Source organism: Triturus cristatus, chromosome 5_1 (genome assembly GCF_964204655.1).
Source record: "Triturus cristatus chromosome 5_1, aTriCri1.1, whole genome shotgun sequence".
NCBI classification, from domain to species: domain Eukaryota; kingdom Metazoa; phylum Chordata; class Amphibia; order Caudata; family Salamandridae; genus Triturus; species Triturus cristatus.
In genome coordinates, this window is record NC_140587.1 from 698,560,126 (window position 1) to 698,580,756 (window position 20,631).

Sequence of the window (20,631 nt, forward strand, 5' to 3'; positions counted from 1 at the left end):
TATCTGCCGCCGGCCCGTGCTACGCAGGCCAATGGCTCCACTACCAATGCTAATAACAAGTGGGAGTGGGGGCACCCCTGACGTGTGCTCCTCTCCACCTGATCCTGTTCCGAGATTGTGCGGCCCGTGTGCAATCAGGCCACTGGACTCGAATACAGCAGTCTCACCCAGCCTATAAATTCTTGGCCCACTCTCATTTTTGCCAAAACGGTATAGAGAAACTCCCACTCCAGGCTTCAAAGGCCTTCTCTATCCAGTGAAGATCACACCTTCCTGTTCCTTGCTTCTGCTCAACTCTAAGATGGAGAGGAGCTGTCTTATATTCAGATTTGTGTTTCCACCCGGAATGAACCCTGCCTGGTCCTGGTGGACCAGGGAGGTCGTTTAACCTACACTATATGATTAGTTCTGGTATAACAAGCTGCTTAACACTCCTAGACTAAGCCTGAAGGCTGCTCTCCACAGCAACCACTTAGAGAGCTTTCCATGGTTGTCTAAAACCACTAAAATCACCATAAGGGCTGTCTGGATTACCGCAAGGTGCTTCACTTAAATCTGTGTGCACCATATACTAAGCCAGCCTTGTACACCTCCCCTCCGCAAATGTAATAAGGAGAGCAGCAGTGGTCCTTAATCTGACGCTTCCAACTACTGAAGTGAAAACTAGTGCCCTCACTGATGCTTTAGCTAGAGCAGAGGTCACAGGAGTCTCTGCTGCCACTCATTGGGACCCTTACAGACACAATGCTGGACACAACCAGGATCTTGCCTCCAGTAAACAGCCAAAAAGCAAGGAGAGGCAGAGCTGTCTCCTCCAACACCCTATGCCAGAAACCTATTTTGTTGAGGTGTCAACAATCAGATTAAACTCCAATGAATTTTAGACCACACCACCATAGAGAGAATCAAGACATATGGAAACTTTTCCCTAATGCATGTTCTCCATCACTATTCTTGCCCTACACTTAGCGAATTTCATCTGCCTCCTGGGCACATACTTGCATACCTTTTGCGATCCAGTGAAGTAGATCTTGCCAACTGTCCAGTAAGACCTCTAATCCAACTTCCAGCATGTTATGCAGGAGGGTGAGGATGCTACAGAGTATGTCACTCACACTGGCTTGAACACTACCGACTGCTTAAGTAGGGTGGTCGGAAGCAGTGTGCTGCTTCAGTGCCATATTATGATTTGCTCAATGGGGTTTTTGAGAGATCTCCAATAATTGCTTGGGGATATCTGTTTTGATTGCAGATGTATGTTTAGAGACAAGGCGGACTCAGCCTTTGAGCATTTGAAGGAGGGTAGGGCAATAGAGTGATACACTGGGTTAGCACCGCCGTTCACTGTGATTTCCGCAACAATTTCACCCCTTTCTTTACTTCAGAAGATTTTTTCAGCAGAGACAGCATCAGACCTGGTCTCAGCAGCAACAGGCCTCCCAAACCCTGTTGGGGTAGAGGTAGGGGATCCAGGCCGCTGCCGTCAAGGCCACCAGGGTTAACAATTTACCCTAACCCCTAACCCATCCACAGGCACCACAAAACCTCTTTAATTTTCCTTTTGTGGCACACAAACACCAGATAGGAGGCTTTATCATCTTTTACCTCTGTGTGTGGCGGACCATCAGGTCAGACTAGTGGGTGCTCCAGTTATCCAGAATGGATATGCCCTCCATTTCCTCTCCATGCCTGCCTCTTACACCGCAACGCCTCCCGCAGGACCACTTGTCTATTCTGCGAGGGGACGTTCAGGCTCTCTTGGACAAGAAACCCATAGAAAAATTGCCAGCATCAGAAGTCAGGGCTGGTTTTCTACTCCTGTTACTTCTAGGTGCCAAAGAAGGACTTAAGCCTCTGTCCTATCTTCGACCTTCGCCCATTGAACTTCTTCCTCAGGAAGGACGAGTTCAAAATGCTCACCCTTGCCCACATTCTGTCTGCCTGGACGCAGGAGATGGGATGGTAGTCTTGGAAATGCAGGACGTTTATTTCAAAATTCCCATCTTACAGTCCCACAGGCATTACCTGCAGTTTTAGGTGGGCCACAATCACTAACAGTTTTCGTGCTCCCTTTTGACCTTACAAGTTCTCTTCAGGTGTTCACTTAAGTGATGATGGTTGCCGCTCCACATTTTCTGAGGTTCAGAATAGCAGTTTTCCCATACCTTGACTTCAAAGTTGGCCTCACTGCAAACAGTTGTGAACCAGCTTCAGATGGCAGCCGACCTGCTGATAGCATTGGGATTTTCCACCAAGGTGCCACAGTCCCACCTGACTCCTTCGCAGATGCTCATGTTCATTGGAGCCATTCTCGACACTGTGCTTTTCCGAGTTTCCCTCTACCTCAGCGAGTTCTGGATATTCAGGCTATGATCCTGATGTTTCAATATTGAGCCTGGGGCTCAGAGTCATTATGGCCTACTGCTTGTGGACCACGCCAGGTGGCACATGCAGGCTCTGCAGTGGAATTTGAAATCACAGTGGGCTCAGTACCAAGGAAACCGATTATATTACATTCAGGTGTTGTAGAAGACTGCAAAAGACCTGCAGTGGAGGCTGTTGTACCTCAATTTGACAGGTGGCAGGCCCCTCTGCCTACCATACCCCAGGTTAACGGCTGTCACCGATGCATCATTGCCGGGTTGGGGAGGTCATCTGGGAGAGGTAGAGTTCAGAGGCCTCTGGATTCTGGTGGAAGTCTATCTCCAGATCAACTTGTGGGAGCTGTGGGTGATACGTTTTGCACAAAAAGTGTTCTTCCTGTCCATCAAGGGAGAATAGATGCAGGTTCTCACTGGCAACACGACCGCCATGTGGTACTTATGAAAAACAGGGAGGATCGTGGGTCCTGTGCAAGGAGGCTTTGTGACTTTGGAAGTGGCATCTCCCCAGTTGTACAAAACTTGGCAGGATCTTTGAATGCCATGGGCGGACAAACTCGGCCAACGTTGCCTAGCTGATCAAGAGTGAAGGCGAACTGTGAGGTGGCACAGGGCGTCTTCTGACCTGGGGAGTACCATGGCTCAATCTTTTCACCACAGCAGAATCAGAAATGCGTCCTAGAGTACTGAGCTCCGATTTGAGTGAAAAGCATCTCCGAGTGAGAACTGCCTTGGGAACTCCAACTCGCAGTAGCTTTGGCACTGCGTGTTTTCTGCAGTGCGATCCTTGAAAATTTTTGATAAACAATTTTTTTTTATTTTCGGCATAAAGGACAATATCAAGAATGATATACAACAGTGCGTTGAACATGGCATCAGTAACTTCAATCAGGGAAGCATTGACAAACGAATGTAAAACCCCCCCTCCTCCCCCATCCCCCGCCCCCACCCTTCAAAACAGGCCCCCCAGCCATTTCCCCCATATTTTGCGGAATTTTTGGGGGCAGCCCCGGGCAGCGTACAACGACCGCTCCTGGGCCGCACACCAATCCACCCCTCTACTCCAGGTAGCCCTTCTGGGCGGATCTGGCTGTGACCACACGGCCGCTATATCCCTCTTAGCTACCATTAGGGCAGTAGTGAGAAAGTACTTGTCGTTACGGGACCCATCCAGCCCGTCCGTGATGCCCAGCAGAGCCATTTTAGGCTCATGGGGGACCTCCCATCCCAGGACCTCCGCTAGATCGGCTTCAATCGCTGCCCAGTAGCCCTCCAGGCGGGAACAAGACCACACCATATGGAAGAAATCCGCCGGAGCCACCCCACAGCGAGCACAGGAGGCGTCCACGCGGAGGCCCGCACGATATAGGCGGTCCGGAGTCAGATAAGCGGTGTGGAGGTAATAGAGTTGGATGAGCCGCAGTCTAGCGGAGGTGGTAAGCGATCGAGGCGCCATAAGGGCGTCCCTCCAGTCCGCGTCATCTAGGGGTCCCACCCAGACCTCCCATCGCTGTTTTAGTCCGCTCCAGTCTACCGGGGTATTGTTAATCAGGGATTTATAAATGCGGGATATTCCCCCCTTCCCCAGACACCCTAACATCACCTGAGCCTCAGGCGGGCTATGAGAAGGCAATCTGGAGTCTAGAGGGACGTGGGCCCGGACCGCATGGCGCAGCTGAAGGTATCTATAAAATTGGGAAGGCTGTAGCGAGAAGCAGGTCTGAAGCTCCTGGAAGGAACACTTGTGGCTCCCCCGCCATATATCGCCCAGATTGGAGATCCCTAGAAGATCCCACTGCCGAAAACCCGCAAGTCCCAGCACCTCCCGCAGCCATGTCCCGTGCCAAAGCGGTGTGAGCTGTGTTTTCGTCCCCGACCATCGGGTGTGCCTCAAAGCTGCGCGCCACGCGAGAAAAGGGGCCCGCACGACACCAGGGAGCGACAGGGGGACCGTTGCTCCATAGAGCATGTTCTGGATAGAGGAGAACCCGAGGCATTGCACCTCGAGTCGATAGGCCGGATCGTCCCATCCACTCGAGAACCAATCATGAATCACCAGTAGCTGGGTGGCCAAGTAATATAGATGTAGGTTAGTCATGCTTAGGCCGCCGTCATAGGAGGGGACTCTGCAGCGATCTAAGGCCAGCCGGGGCCTGCCGCCGCCCCAGAGAAATTTAATCACCATCTTATCCAATTCCCGGAACCACGGGCGCGGAAAGGGGCACAGAGTGTTTTGTAGCATGTACAGAAACTTGGGGAGGATCATCATCTTATAGAGGGCGACTCTCCCCAGCGGATTCAAAGGGAGTGACTGCCACCGGAGCATATCTGATCTGGTCTTGTTGACTACGGGAGCCACATTGAGGGCCCAGCAGAGTTCCGGAAGGAGGGTGACCCAGATCCCCAGGTATTTAAATGAGAGTCTCCGGAGGGGAATATCAGATTGCCAGTCGAAACATTCCCTTGACTGGTGTGATCCTTGAAAATTTAGAGTTTAACAGAGATTGGAAGCCCTACCATTTCTCAACAATCTGGCCCCAATAATTTGGGGCATCACTTGCTTTGAAAGAAATGAGAAATCTTGGCGTGACCAAGGACTACAATCTATCCCCAAGTAAACAAAGTCACGAGAAGCGCCTGATACCCTCTGTGCACAATAAGATGGATTTTTTCACATACAGTATTCTCACAGAAGCTTCAGACGAAAACCGACCTTGTTATGACATATCTTAACTATGGACACAGGCTCTACCAGGAGAATCTCGGTCTCTAAAACACCACTGCAAAACAGATGGTGCGCATTCATACACCTGACTACATCTCGCCAGCTCTAAAAGCACTTCACTGCCTGTCTCCACACGCTCAGTTTTAAAGACCCTGTGCATCACGCATTGAATGATCCACAGAAAGAAATGAATCGGGAGGACATCCTTCTACATACTGTAGGAAGGTGAATATCTGACTATGGTTACCCCCAACTTTTTGCCTAGTGTCTAGCTGGTTTTTCGACTTAGTTGGCCTGAGATCCCGCCATTCAGGGTCTCAGGCTGTCTGCTCGCTCTTTAAAATGGACTCCATGTACCCTAGGTACACACACACTTGGGAGGGATCACCTTATCAGCCCCTGTACAGTGTACCATAGGTACCCAGGGCATAGGTGTACCCTAGGCCTACCAGGGGCTGCAGCATGTATTATGCCACCCCTGGCCTGGCCTCACAATCAGACACAACTGGCTGATCACTCAGCTGGGGCAAGGTCGTGTAATCATCCCATGCTTAGATATAGTATACCTGTATCTACACTTAAAACAGACACATGTGTACCTGTGAGCCACTCCTATGGCAGGCCTTAACAATCCTGGAGGCAGAGTAGGGCCTAACTGTATTACTTACCTGTGTAACTTATGTATGCTTGAATAAGATTGTGTTGTACTTACCTCGAATCTCATAAAGAGTGCTGAGGGTGTTTTGACTTAGAATAAATGCATTCTATTTTATATATCTATTGTGGTGTCCTTTCATTTGATATTCAAGGGGTTACAAATGGTATAACAGCTGGCTTCACATGCCATACAGAGTTTAGCCTAAGACTGCTCTTGTCCATGCTACCACTAGGATAGCTGGTCTATAAGGTTGACTTTACAACCAATCACCATAAGGGTTGTTTGGACTGATACAAGGTGTACACTAGAATTAGTGACATCATATATCAGGCCAACTTCTCACACATACAAGAAGTTGAAGTCTGGAACTCTGTTTCTGCAAATCATTAAAAGCCATCCACCATTCAGTAGGGTTGTGCAGACCTGGTCTTTCTTCATGATGTTGTCAGACCTGGTCTTTACCAAAATAATGCAGTGACCAGACTAACTCAGCTTTAGTCTGGAAGGTATTTATGAAAAAAACCCAAAGGAAAGCTATTACTGCCTGCCCTTGACTGTAGGACATAGGATGACCATATGATCTACTCTCTGACAGTTCTATAATAGTTACATCTAATGGATTGATTTGCCACCTGTCCTGGAGTCGTATACCCGCTCAGCACTAATATACCCAGTAGTCATGCACTGATCTAAGCCCACATATATACATCAAGGCATATAAGCAGTCCTGCCTGTGCCACTCAAGAATTGACAGCAAAAGCTTATGTCCTTATGATTGCTCACAGAGGCACTTTCTGGTCACATCTCAGAAAACGCTAATGAACAAGTTACTTACCTTCGGTAACAATATATCTGTAAGAAACATTAGTTAGTCAGATTCCTTACCTTAGAATATCCCCAGGCGTCAGGCTGGATCCGTAAAGATTTTTCGTCAGCAGTACCCCTGCACGTCGGTAGGCGTCGTCTGCGGCTCCACGTCCGTCGTCGGCGTCGTGATCGCCGGGATGACGTCGTCGGAGTACTTAGACGCCGCCCTCGCGCGCTGACGTCAGTTCTGTTCATAGCTTTCCGCGCCAGGAACGCAGAGCCGTGTAAGAAACCGACACTGGTGTCATGAAACTAGGGCCCTGAAAGGGATGACCTTAACCCTAGATATCAGTTCGCAGAACGGGGAGGATGGGTGGGGCGGCAAGGAATTTAACTAACTAATGTTTCTTACAGATATATCGTTACCGAAGGTAAGTAACTTGTTCATCTGAAAGAAACACGTTAGTTAGATTCCTTACCTTAGAATAGATACCCCAGCAATACCAACCCCGGTGGTGGGTCTGCGAACCAAGATCACACCAGGAAGTCCTGGAGAACGGAGCGGCCAAAGAAGCCGTCTCTCCGGACTTGGCTGTCCAGGCAGTAATGCTTGGTAAACGTGTGCAGCGAGGCCCATGTAGCTGCCTGACAAATGTCCTGCAGAGGGACTCCCCGTCCCAAGGCAGTAGTAGCCGCTGTGGCCCGAGTGGCATGGGCCCTCAGCCCCACAGGAGGATCCTTCTTACCCAAGGAATAACAGACCTTAATGCACAAAACGACCCACTGAGAGATGGTTCACTTGTGCACTGCCTCCCCTTCTTAGCGCCCACGTAGCCAACGAAGAGTTGGTCGTCCACCCGGAACTGTTTTGTGCGATCCAGATAAAAGGAGAGCGCACGTTATGGGTCCAGACGGTGGAGCCTCTCTTCCTCTTTCGAGGGATGTGGAGGCGGAAAGAAGGTGGGTAAGGTAACGGACTTCCCGATGTGAAAGGCAGTAACCACCTTAGGTAGAAAAGAAAAGCGAGTCCTCAGAACAACCTTGTCCTGATGGACAGAGAGGAAAGGAGGTTTAGAAGAAAGAACTTGGAGCTCACTCACTCTCCTGGCAGAGGTGATGGCAACCAGGAAAGCAGTCTTCAGAGTCAGAAGACGAAGAGGACAGTTATGAAGTGGCTCAAAGGGAGCGCACATCAGATAAGTTAACACCAGATTCAAGTCCCACTGAGGCATTACAAAGGGAACAGGAGGAAACATGTGAGCAATGCCTTTCAAGAATCTATTAACAACAGGGGACTTGAAAAGAGAAGGCTGATCAGGAAGCCTCAAGAAGGCTGAAACAGCTGAAAGATATCCCTTGATGGTACCCAGAGCAGAGCCCTGCTGGGCCAGGGAAAGAAGAAAGAGGAGAACTTTAGAAAGAGGGGCGGAAAGGGGATTCACAGCCTTTGCTGTGCACCATGCCGCAAATTTGTTCCACCTGCTGGCGTATACCGTCTTTGTGGAGGGACGCCTGGCTGCCAGAATGACATCACAGACTTCAGGAGGCAAGTCAAATGGCATCAATTGTCGCCGCTCAATCTCCACGCATGGAGGTTGAGGCTGGACATGTTCGGGTGGAGGACCGTCCCCTGCTGCTGCGACAGAAGGTCCTCCTGAAGTGAAGAGGTAGTCAAATCGGGGGATCGATTGACAGACTGAGTAGCTCGGGATACCAGTATCTTCGTGCCCAATCCGGAGCCACAAGGATGACTTGGGCCCGGTCGTGCCTGATCTTCTTCAGCACTCTGGGCAGAAGTGGTATAGGTGGAAAGGCGTATAACAGACCGCAACTCCACTCACGACGAAAAGCGTCTCCGAGCGAGTGCCGCCTTGGAAATTCCAACGCGCAGAACTGATGACATTGCGTGTTCTCTTCGGTGGTGAATAGATCTAACCAAGGCTCTCCCCACTGCCGAAAGAGATCTTGCGCCACGTCCGAGTTCAGGCGCCACTCGTGATCCATCATGCACCGACGGCTGAGTTCGTCCGCCCTGGCTTTCAGAGAACCCGCCAGGTGTTGAACCACCAGGGTGATGCCCTGATGTTCCAGCCATGTCCAGAGGCGCAGAGGCACAGAGCCTCCTGCAAAGTGTCCACGACCCCACCCCGCCCTGTTTGTTGCAATACCACATGGCGGTGGTATTGTCCATGAACACCTGCACTACACTTCCTCGGACAGAGGGAAGGAATGCCTTCAGTGCAAGCCGGATCGCCCGCAGCTCCAATAGGTTAATATAGAGCCGGGACCCTGCCGGAGACCAGAGGCCTCTGATCTCCGCCTTGCAGTGCCCTCCGAGATCAGGACGTGGTCGGACAGGTTGCCCTGATGTTGAGCCCACTGGAACTTCAGGTCCCACTGCAGAGCCCGCATCCGCCACCTGGCGTGATGTACCAGCAGGATGCAGGAGGCTATCAGACCCAGCAGCCGCAGGGCCATCCTGACCGAAACTCGGGATAAAGGCTGAAAGATCGGAATCAGAGCCTGAATAGCCCGAACCCGCTGTTCGGGCTATTGGAGGATAGTCCAGAACTGCTCCGATGAAGAGGAGCTTCTGGGAGGGACTCAGATGTGACTTTGGCACGTTGATGGAGAACCTCAGCGAATGCAGGAGGTCGGCCGTAGTCTGGAGGTGGGAGACGACTGTTCGGGGCGAGCCCGCCTTTAACAACCAGTCGTCAAGATAGGGGAAGACTGGAACCCCTAATCTGCGCAGATGAGCTGCGACCACCGCTATCACTTTCGTGAACACCCAAGGGGCACTGGTGAGGCCGAAGGGGAGCATGGTAAACTGAAAGTGCTCGTGGCCTACCGTGAACCGCAGGTAACGCCGGTGGGCCGGCAGAACGGGGATGTGGAAATAAGCGTCCTGCAAATTCAACGCTACCATTCAGTCTCCAGGTCTAGGGCTGCCAGAACCTGAACTAATGTCAGCATCTTGAACTTCTCGTTCCGGAGGAAGGGGTTGACGCTCCTGAGGTCCAAGATAGGGCGTAGGCCCCCTTTGCCCTTCTTGGGAACCAGAAAGTACTGGGAGTAACAACCCCGTCCTACTTCTCGGCCAGCAACGCTCTCAATGGCCCCCTTGGCCAAGAGGGCCGTAACTTCCTCCTGCAGAAGTTGCAAGTGATCCCCCGACATGCGGTGGTACTGCGGTGGCATGGCTGGAGGGTCACCTCGAGGGGAGGGAGTAGCCCCTTCGGACGATTTGCAGCACCCACCTATCCGAAGTGATGGTACGCCAGTGGAGCAGGTGATGGTGAATTCTGCCTCCCACTGGCTTGGAATGGGCCTGAAAGCTCAGACTAGGAAGGCTTTGAGGCAGATGCTGCGGGAGCGGATGTGGACTGACCGGCTCCGCCACGGCAGAATCCACGTTCGTGACCGCGTTGAGGCTGGTTCTGCGGCCTGTGGCTGGACGAAGGTGCGGGGGCGCCCCTTCTTTGGCCACGAAAGGGGCGAAAAGCAGAAGTTTGCTTGCGCTGGGCCGACAGACCCAAGATCTTTGCCGTAGCCCTGGAGTCCTTAAAGCGCTCCAGCGCGCTAACTGCTTTGTCGCCAAAAAGGCGACGGCCATCAAAGGGCATGTCCATGAGAGTCCTCTGGACATCCCCTGAAAAGTTCGTGGACCTCAGCCAGGCGTGACGACGGATCGCCACCGTCGTTGCAATCGCTGTGCCCAGTGAGTCCATGGTGTCAAGTCCACATCTAATGGAATACCGTGCTGCATCACGCCCCTCAGCAGGAGCCTGGGCGAGCCGTTTCCTGGCCTCCTCTGGACACGGTGGCAGCACGTCCGCCACATTATCCCACAGAGAGTGGCTGTAACGGTCCAAAAGGCATGCGGTATTAATGGACCGCAACCCAAGACTGAGAGAGGAAAACAGTTTTTTGCCAAACTGTTCCATCCTTTTGGATTCCCGGTCCGGATGTGCGTACGGGAAGGCGGTTTGGGACGTGGAGGCCTGGATAACCAGACTCTCAGGGGTGGGGTGTACGGACAGAAAGCAGGGGTCGCCCGGAGCTGGGCGGTGGCGCCGGGCCACGTTCTGATCCACAGGAGGGACTGTGGAGGGCTTGGACCAAGTGCCCATCTGAACGTCGGTGAGGGCGTCATTAAACTGCAGCAGAGGCTCCGAAGAGCTTACTGGTGGTTGAAGCACCTCAGTGAGGAAGTTAGTCCTCACGGCCGCTGCAGGGAGCTCCAGGCGCATGGTCTTGGCCGCCTTGCGCAGCACCACAGCATAAGTAGCGCCCTCCTCCGTAGCCACGGAAGGAGGAGAGACGAAACCAGTGTCAGGCGAAGTGTCTAGACCACTGGCCTTCCCCAGCTCATCTGCCCAGTCCTGACTTAACTGGCACTGCTGTGCAAGAGGATCCTCAGATCCCTCCCACTCCTCCCCTTCATCCGTGTCCTGGTAATCATGCAGAAATGACGGAGCCGGGTCATAGGCGAAAGGCTCACACATCGACGCCGGAGACGGTGCCGAGCGGCGCCGATCCGATGCCAGACCCGGACCGGGGCTGAAACCAGGGACGGCGGCGTCCGAGGACGGCACCGGGAACAGCACCATGGGGATCGGCGCCAGCGGAGGAGTCGTGAGGTCAACTGGCGTCGACCACGATCCAGGCCTGGATCCCACGGGGGCCTGCGGCGTCTGGACCGAAGTCGAAGACGGCGCCGGGGCCGAAACCGCCGACTCGCAAGGACCCCCAGTCGGACCTGCGGGGCCCGGAGGCGTGCCGGCAGGCCTCGATGGTGGGAAGAGAGTCCTCATGGCCACTAGGAAGTCTCGAATCTCTCCCGGAGTCACATGAAGCCCAGTGAGCGGAGGGTGTGGGGCCGGATGCGACTCCTGCAGCTCCGGCTGAGCCGCACTGGTGGTGCCACCCGAACCCTTGGCCGAGTTGCGCGACCAGCGAGGGGAGTCAAAAGAGCGATGTTGCTTCTACGACCTCTTTTTGCCATGCCTCGACTTACCTGAGTGCGAGGACTTGGATCCCGACGAGCGGTGATGGCTGCGGCTCCGCGACCGGCCACTCAACTTCCTCCTCGAGCGGTGCGGAGCCGACTGCCGGATCTCGAGGAGCTTGCGGGACCGCTCCGGCCTAGCTTTCGACGTCAAGGCCCGGCAGTCGGGGCACGACTTCTCATCGTGGTCTTGCCCCAGACAGTAGAGACACCGATGGTGGGGGTCGGTAACCGACATCAGTCCGTGACAGACGTCACACGGCTTGAACCCGGGCATCCCTACTGGCACCAGGAGTCGAAGTCGACTCGAAAAAGATAGACAAAATGTCCAAAAAGTTAGTCAAAAAGTGACTAAGAGTACGCTTTTCCCGGATCTGTGCTTGCTGGCGCGGAAAAAAGAAGAACTGACGTCAGCGCGCGAGGGCGGCGTCTTAGTACTTCCGACGTCATCCCGGCGATCACAACGCCGACGACGGACGCGGAGCCGCATACGACGCCTACCGACGCGCAGGGGTACTGCTGACGAAAAATCTTTCCGGATCCAGCCTGATGCCTGGGGATATTCTAAGGCAGAGTTCTTCAATCTGTGGGGTGTGCCCCCCCCCCCCCCCCAGGGGCGCACAACACCATCTCGGGGGGGGGGGGGGGGCGCCAACTCCACCCTAGTGCCCATACTTTTGTATTTTCGAAAGAAAGCTAATTGCAAGAGCTGAAATGCTTCAGCTGCAGTGGGAGGCAGGGAGTCTCCTGTGCTGTGAAACCAAAAGCGAAACATTTCAGCTCTGGGAATTAACTGTGTCGGGAGGCTCAGCTTTTCACAGAAAGGATGCTAAGTTTCTCTTTAAATTATGTAAGTATGGGCATGCCATATACTCGGGGCCTTCTTTCAAAATTACAAAAGTGCAAATTTAATGTAGCCATTTTCATGCTTGTTTAATACACTGTGCTCTAAGCACATTTTTACGACAGACCTTTCTTTATAATAGGCTGAAATCAAATGGCTTAGGGGACAAATGAGGGGCAGTTCGTTCAGGATACTGTGGAGTTTGGCAGCTGAGGTTCCCTCACATGAATGAGTGTAATCAATTAAGCAACTACAATTTTATTTGTACTAAGTGAATGGAATTCAAGTGGAAACAATGCTGGGAGCCTCAGAAAGCAAATAAAATCAAATGAGAACTATGAAGAAGGCCATTCTTGTCAGTGACAAGGTTGACATCCTTTGACCATGCGGCCCTGAACCTAAATATTCAATAGTTTTTATTTTAACATTTACATGTACTGTTTGTGCCATGCTCATTTTGTGCGAGTAGCAAATGGGCAGCTATTTGAATTGCAAGTGTGGCTAGTTCGCATAATTTGCAGTTGTCGCATTATTTTTTTTGAAAACTTTCTTTATTGGCATTTATAGATAGTATAACACACGGGCACAGGCGATATCGGCATTATCACATAGGTTTACATTTCAAGTGCACCCGTGCACAGTCCATACAATCGTGCTGCCTTCTGGCCCTTCAAGCCATTCGTCGCTGTCCTGAGTGGGGCTGCAGATGTGTGCCCGGGCCAGCCTCTGGGTGCACCCTACTGGAGCGCGCCATAATCGCCTTGCCGCAGGGGTGCCATGCAGTAGGACTACCCCCCCTGTGAGGGGCGTCGCAGGGGCTATGAAAGTGCAGCCATTAAGTAACCATGAACTAACTGGGGGCGGAGAAACCGGGGAAAGGGAGGGTGCACTGTGTCGCCTTTCGGGAGTACTGGGAGCTGCGCGCTCATACGCTGGACCATCGTGTGCAGTTGTCGCATTATGCTCCCAAATAAATGCTTTGTCGTGATCCCGCAACAACGTGCTTGAAAAGTAATCTTTCTCCAGTCTGCCGGAAAAGCAGAAGAGAGCGTTTGATGATGGGAAATTCTGGCAGCCTTTCCATGCCTCGGTAGAACGGAAGGCTTTTTAGCAATGTACGCAACTCTCAACTTATATTTCTTACTTTAGGACATCTGTAAGGCGCCAATTTTCGCCTGACTGAATAATGTCATCACTTTATGCGGCATACACTTATATAGTAATACAATCGGAAGCCTAAAGGCAATGAATACAAATGACAACATGACTAACGTTGCAGCGCATGGGCGGCAGTGGTGACTGGGCCGAGAGTTCTGGGGCAAAGGGTGATCTTATGAACAGTGCTTCCAACCAGTCCATTCCTGACCTGACTCCATATGTGGGCAGCGCTTCCTTTATATCGGAGGTGGCAGGTGGAGGCCCCCGGTACTCATTTTTAGGGACCAAGAATTATTTTTCAGCATTCAACTTGGACCAAGACACATCAGTCGTTGCTGGTGCAGGCAAGTGTGGTGGGCAGTAGAGTTGGGCGGAGCGAATAGGATTTATTTATTTATTTAATTTGACCTATTCCATAGTCTGTTGACTTCCCACCGCGCTTACCTGAACCGGTTGCCGCTGTATTTACCTTAACCTTAACATAAATTATATTCGACAATTGAGTCATCAAAGTATAACTATAAAATACATCAGTCATTCATAAATACATCAGATTCCATACCCAGTTAAGAAAGTATTAAATTCTATTCAAAAAGACAACTCATGAAGAATAGGTTTAAAACACAATATCTAAAAATTTCATTTACTAAATACAATAAGATGCAATTTCATCATATCTAAAACATACCAATAACTAATACATAGTAAATGGGTGAAAGATGTCGATTCTTCTCAACAGGAGTCAAAGGGCTTTGCGGTTAAGCTCTGGGCAAGGAAAGTAATTTAATACGAATTGTTTGTGAGCTTTTGAGTTTCTGCAGTAGGCAACCACCTTGTTGCTGGTGTTTCAAAACAGCCATGTCAATATGACGATTCCAGCACATGCCCCTTTGTAAAGTTACCCCCAGGTAGGTAAAAGCATCCACCTCTTCTAGGGGGCAGTTACCCATAACTATATTGCCTCTAAAGGATCTATGTTCATTAAATGCCATAAACTTGGTTTTGGCTGTATTTATTTCCAGCCCATGCCGACTACAAAAATCCTCGAAACGCAGCACAGCCTTCTGCAGGCCACTGGGAGTCTTAAAGATGATTAAGGTATTGTCCGCGAACATGAGAACAGGGATGCGAATACCATCCAGCGCCGGGGCGTCCGTGGGGCGCAGAGCGAGGTAATCCACCACCCCATTGACAAAGAGTGAGAACAGGGTAGGCGCCATTACGCACCCCTGCCGCACTCCTCGTTCAACGGGGAAGGCTTCAGTGACCTCCCCCTGTAGCCCCCACCGCACCCGTGCAAAGGTGCTCTCATGCAAGCGGACGATCAGTGTCAATAGCTCTGGAGCCATCCCAAGATCTTTCAGGACCTGCCATAGTTTGGCCCGCGGGACTAGGTCAAAAGCTGCTCTCAGATCCACAAACACTGCATATAAAGACCCCTTTCCCAGGACCACAGTTCACCAATACAAATTTACAAATCGGAAGACTTGATCTATTGTGCTAGTTTTCTTACGAAAACCCGCCTGTAATGGACTCAGGATGTTGTTTTCATCAATCCAGACCTGTATCTAAAAAAGAACTAACCAGCCCATAATTTTTTGGATGGAGTCAATCAGGCTAATAGGCCTGTAATTGCCTGCTACTGACTTACCCCTTTTTTATAAACTGGCACGATTTCTGCCCCCTTCCAGGAAGGAGGAATGGCCCCGCCCTGGGCGATTGCATTAGCCAATAAAGCTATATACTTCCGCCACATTTGCTTATCATTTAAAAAACGTCTGCGGGGATACAGTCCATTCCTGGGGCCCGTCCCTCTGTAACAGCCTCAAGAGCCCTATCCACATCTTCCAAACTAAAGATAGCATCTTTATAGAACGTGTTTGGAATGATGTCTCCACACTCATACCTTCTATCACATGCATATTGTGGTTTGAAAAATTCAAGCCACTGATGTTGAGCTACATTATTCTGTACACGTTCAGGACACCCTCCCCTATCCCATTTAAATATGTCCCAAAACAATTTTGGGTTCTTGGCTTTGCAAGCTTCTTTCAACTCCTGCCACTTACATCTGTCCCATTCTTTCTTTGCCTCCTTCTGAGCCTCCCTGTACAACTTCCTCGCCTCTCTTACCTGAGTAGGATCCCGTTTTTTTATTGCTATCCCCAGGTTCAATCTGGTTTGCTTACAAACCGCATTATACCAGCTTTCTTCCTTCTTCTTATTCTTCATTTTTCCCCGACCCGGTTTGCAGAAGTGGCCCTTTATCAAAAAGTGTACCATGTACCTGAATGGTACTAAGCTGGAATTCAGGGGTTAGCTCGTGGGATCCCAGAAGTAGCAATACCTTAGCTACTTCTTCCCTAATTAAAGACAAAGTCTCTGGGTGCTCAACGACCCTACTCCATTTTAGATGGCGCTCGTCATTTGCTAGGACTACTTCTGGAGCTATGCTCTCACCGGTAGCCATTCCTAATCTGACTACAGCCAGTTCAAAAGAAGAGGCAAGTGGGTTATGGTCACTCTCTAGGCACATGATAACGGCCATATCCCTTAGGAAATGCCATAATCTTAAATGGACAAACATGTAATCTATCCGGCTGGCCCTACAGCCATTATCATACGTGTTGCTACCCCACCTATCTGAATGAGTGCGTCCATTAGCAGCTCTCAAATTGTTCCCCAAGCAAAAACCCTTAAGTTGGATGGCCGCTTCAGTCCATTTTTTTATAGGAACCAAATCAAGCTGGGGAACTCCCCATCTCGAATCTTCCTCCTCTGATATATTTTGATCCTCATAACCCAGGGGTTCGAATGTAACATTAAAGTCCCCTGCAATGAGCGGCAAAGTGTTAGCTGGTAAAGCCTCAATTAAATCTCCCAAAGCGGAGATTACCGACGATTTCTTCCCTCCCGGGAGGCCTCTAGCATACACATTGTAAATATCTAAATTACCACCTAATGGAAAGCAGAGCCTCACCGCCAGAATATCTTTGTTGAGGGTCGGTAGTTGACGTATTTTGCAACCTAGTGTCTGTTTAACCCAAATAACTGATCCTCCCATAGGTTGCCCCCTTTCCCTTCTGTCCGCTGGCACATAAAAATTCACATACCCCTCACGGAAAGCAGGTTCCACCAACCACGTCTCTTGAAAGAGACAGATATCATATGTGTCTATGAAAGTAGCCCAGTCATCCATCTTCAGTTTTGACCCAAATCCCGCCACATTCCAGGAAACCAAAGACAAGGGGAGAGAGCCAGTAGATCTCCTAAGAGGTTTTTCAATATTTACATTACCCCTAAAATATTCCATACGTTCATTAGCAAGTATTGGGGGCTCTAATACATCACAATCCTGGTCTAATCGGGTAACGTTCTCTAAACTACCTAGATCGGCGTCAACTGTTAAGGATATAACTTCGCATCTAGGGTCAACATTTTCCTTCATATTACATTGGCAATTCTCAAGGGGTGGAGACTGACATCAATCACAATCCTCCAATCCCGACAGTACCTCAAATCTATTGGAATTGTGGAAACCCATTACATTATTACTATTCCAGTTCCCTCTAGTTGGCATCAACTTCCTGGGCGGAGGGACTGTTACTGGATATAAATAACTCAGAGGCAGTGACTCTATCCCAGTGTTTGTGTCTTCAAAGAACCATTTACATATATATTCAGCAACCCTTCTGTCTCTAAAATTAATAATAATACAATCACCATGTTTGGATTTACTCCGTACCCCTACCCAGTCTACTCTTCATACAAATAGTATTTCTGCAGATACATTGGGGGGAAGCGGGCGATTTGTATTGAGCCAGAAAGTACATTTGTTCTTAAGATCCGTGTATATCTCTCCCTTCCCCTGAACCAGTTGAGGGACCCCCACAAGAACCACTATGTACGGGGAAGACTCTCAGGGAAGATCAATTCGAGGTAAACTTGCTGGGGAGAATGTTGGCAGAGGGATAGTGGTAGCCCTCCCCAGTTGTACCTGGGTTGCGATTTGTGGCATTTCCGCTGCTACCACTACTTGACCAGAGCGGAGGGGATTAGAATTATGACCCGAAGGCCTATTAATTGGTAACAATACAGGGCCTTGTTCCCTAACAATAATATTATCCTTTATGCCTTCCTGTACGTTACCAGAAATTTCAACCACTCCTGTATTCTCATCGACAGTCTTATCAGTACAGTTTACTCCATTTGTCCGCAAACCACCCCGGAATTGGCCCGATGCAACTGCAAGTTCTAAACAAACAAGCCTACTTTCGATAACATCCAATCTATCATATATCGGGAGACAAGTTTTCTTAAAAATAGCCTCCAACTTACTCCAAAAGGAGGGCCCGCTTCATCTATCAGTACATCTACTGCCCAACTCGATACATCCATGTCCGCATCAATACCGACAGTGGCAGGGCAGTTAATAGGGCTACTTGATGGAATTGGGTCCAAAACACCATTAGTTTTCTTAATTTTTGCTTTCCTACCTTTAGTTTGTGTTTGTACACCACTCCACTTCCTTTTATATGTCTTACTTGCTACTTGGTAATTCTCCCCGACCTTATTACTATAGGTAGATCTAGTCCTAACACAGGGAGGCGGCGATAGTGTTTCAGAGTTACTAATACTTAAAGGTGCAGACACAATGGTTCTAGGAGGAGTAGTGATAAGAGCATTAGACACCTGCAAATTAGCCCAACGTCCATCAACATTTAAGGAAGGGTTCTCCTCCCTTACCCCAGAAATTAACACATTATCATTGACAGACATCAGGGAAGATATAGGGGAGCTAACCTGGGATATTCTTCCCAGGGACGATCTTTTGCTATGTGCAATATCCAAAGATAGTCTTTTTTCTGTAAGTTTGATTTCCTTGGTCAACACGGACGAAGCTCTAACAAGAAACTGGTCCAAAATACCCACAGTTAGACTTCCCGGAATTGTTTTTCTTGCACGGGTGGGCATGTTTTAGCTTTGTCACTATATCACGATTGCATTGACCTTAAGCAGATAATAATGGAGTGCCCCGTCCCGTTCTCGAACGGGCTCAAACGGGCCCGCCCTTGGCCCGGGCTTCGCCCGGCGCCCGCCCGCCACCGCGCATCCCGCGATGCGTGAGCGGGGCGTGGTTATATACGGAAAGCAGGTAGGAGGGAGCTCTGCGGGAAGAGGCACCAGCTGTGGAAACAACTAAGGCTGCTGGTCCTCGCGGTCCCGGCGGAATGGAGGCAGGTCCAGAGAGTCAAATGAGCAGCTACTGCGAACGGCTCCCGCGAAGCGGGGGCCGTGAGGAGTTATCAGGCAGCAGGCAGGTGGGAGGGAGCTCTGCGGGAAGAGGCACCAGCTGTGGAAACAACTAAGGCTGCTGGTCCTCGCAGTCCCGGCGGAATGGAGGCAGGTCCAGAGAGTCAAAGGTCCACACAAGCAGCTACTGCGAATGGCTCCCGCGAAGCGGGGGCCGTAAGGAGTTATCAGGCAGCAGGCAGGTGGGAGGGAGCTCTGCGGGAAGAGGCACCAGCTGTGGAAACAACTAAGGCTACTAGACCTCGCAGACCCGGCGGAATGGAGGCAGGTCCAGAGAGTCAAAGGTCCACACAAGCAGCTACTGCGAACGGCTCCCGCAAAGCGGGGGCCGTGAGGAGTTAGCAGGCAGGTGGGAGGGAGCTCTGCGGGAAGAAGCACCAGCTGTGGAAATAACTAAGGCTGCTGGTCCTCGCAGTCCCGGCGGAATGGAGGCAGGTCAAGAGAGTCAAAGGTCCACACAAGTAGCTACTGCGAACGGCATTGCAATGCTGCCAGTGCACTGTGCAGCTGGATCGAGATCCATTTGATCACCACAAAGTCTGTCAGACAATGTTGCTCTGAAGTAAAATAGACAACATCATTCAGTTTTTATTAGTTCTATTTTTTTAAACATAAGCCTGACGTGTCCTAAACTGCCACTCAAGGCACAAGTCCTAAAAAAATAAGTGGGGGGACTAATTAGCATAAGCAATGCGCATTGGTGTCAGGACATCACAGGAAGGAATGTTAGCACCATGTGAGATTCTTCTTTTTAAAATAAATGTGCTGGGCTTTCTTTACTTGCTTGCTACGGAAGGAAAGGTTAACTGACTTGAGGGTAATTACTTAAGAGATGAATGGGCTGCTACAGATAACACTGTCCCATTATGACTCAACTGCATATGTAATACCTTAGTAAAAATAATTTGCGCGCATTTTATCTTGATTTGTTTTTGCTTTGAACTGGTTAATAAGACTGTCATTTAACCACACCCATTCACAAACCTGCACTTTACTAAACACTCTTACTGGGTTTAACATTATTTGCTGGATATGGCCTGGCATATGCGGATGGCAGTCGATTATGTAGTGTATCAGATTCCATACATTTCTGTCAGGTGTTGGGGGGGGGGGGCGATATCTAAAAACATTCTGCTGTGGGGGCTCAACCTATAAAAGACCTCTTTTCTAAGGTAAGGAACCTAACTAACGTGTTTCTTTCAGATATATGGGACGCCACGGATCTCTCCACAATAGTACAACAATGGGTCCTGTACTATTTTTACACTGAAATCAAGCAAAAAAAATCTGTAAAAAATAATTTAAAAAACACAGTAGCAATTTCCTTGAGTGTGCGGCGCCCCTTGGTGGGCCGTGCTTCCATGTACTGTAGTACGACCTGCCGTTCCCAGGAAAATGGCAGAGGATGGAACCAAGTGAATACATCTTATATCTGAAAGAAACACGTTTGTTAGATTCATTACCTTAGAATATCCCCAGGCGTCGGGCTGGATCCAGAAAGATTTTTCGTCAGCAGTACCCCTGCGCGTCGGTAGACGTCGTCTGCGGCTCTGCATCCGTCGTTGGCGTCGTGATGGCGCCGGGATGACGTCGTCGGAGTACTTAGACGCCGCCCTCGCGCGCTGACGTCAGATCTTTTTTCTTCCGCACCAGCAAGCGCAGATCCGGGAAGAGCATACCCTTAGTCATTTTTTGACTAACTTTTTGGACATTCTGTCTCTCTTTTTCGAGTCG

General features: G+C 50.2%; 1 protein-coding gene across 3 annotated transcripts in view; it reads left to right on the forward strand.

Moving 5' to 3' along the window:
* The window catches only part of PRKDC (protein kinase, DNA-activated, catalytic subunit), a 2,754,228-nt gene that overhangs the window by 2,457,828 nt on the left and 275,769 nt on the right, over positions 1-20,631 (forward strand). The window lies entirely within an intron of this gene.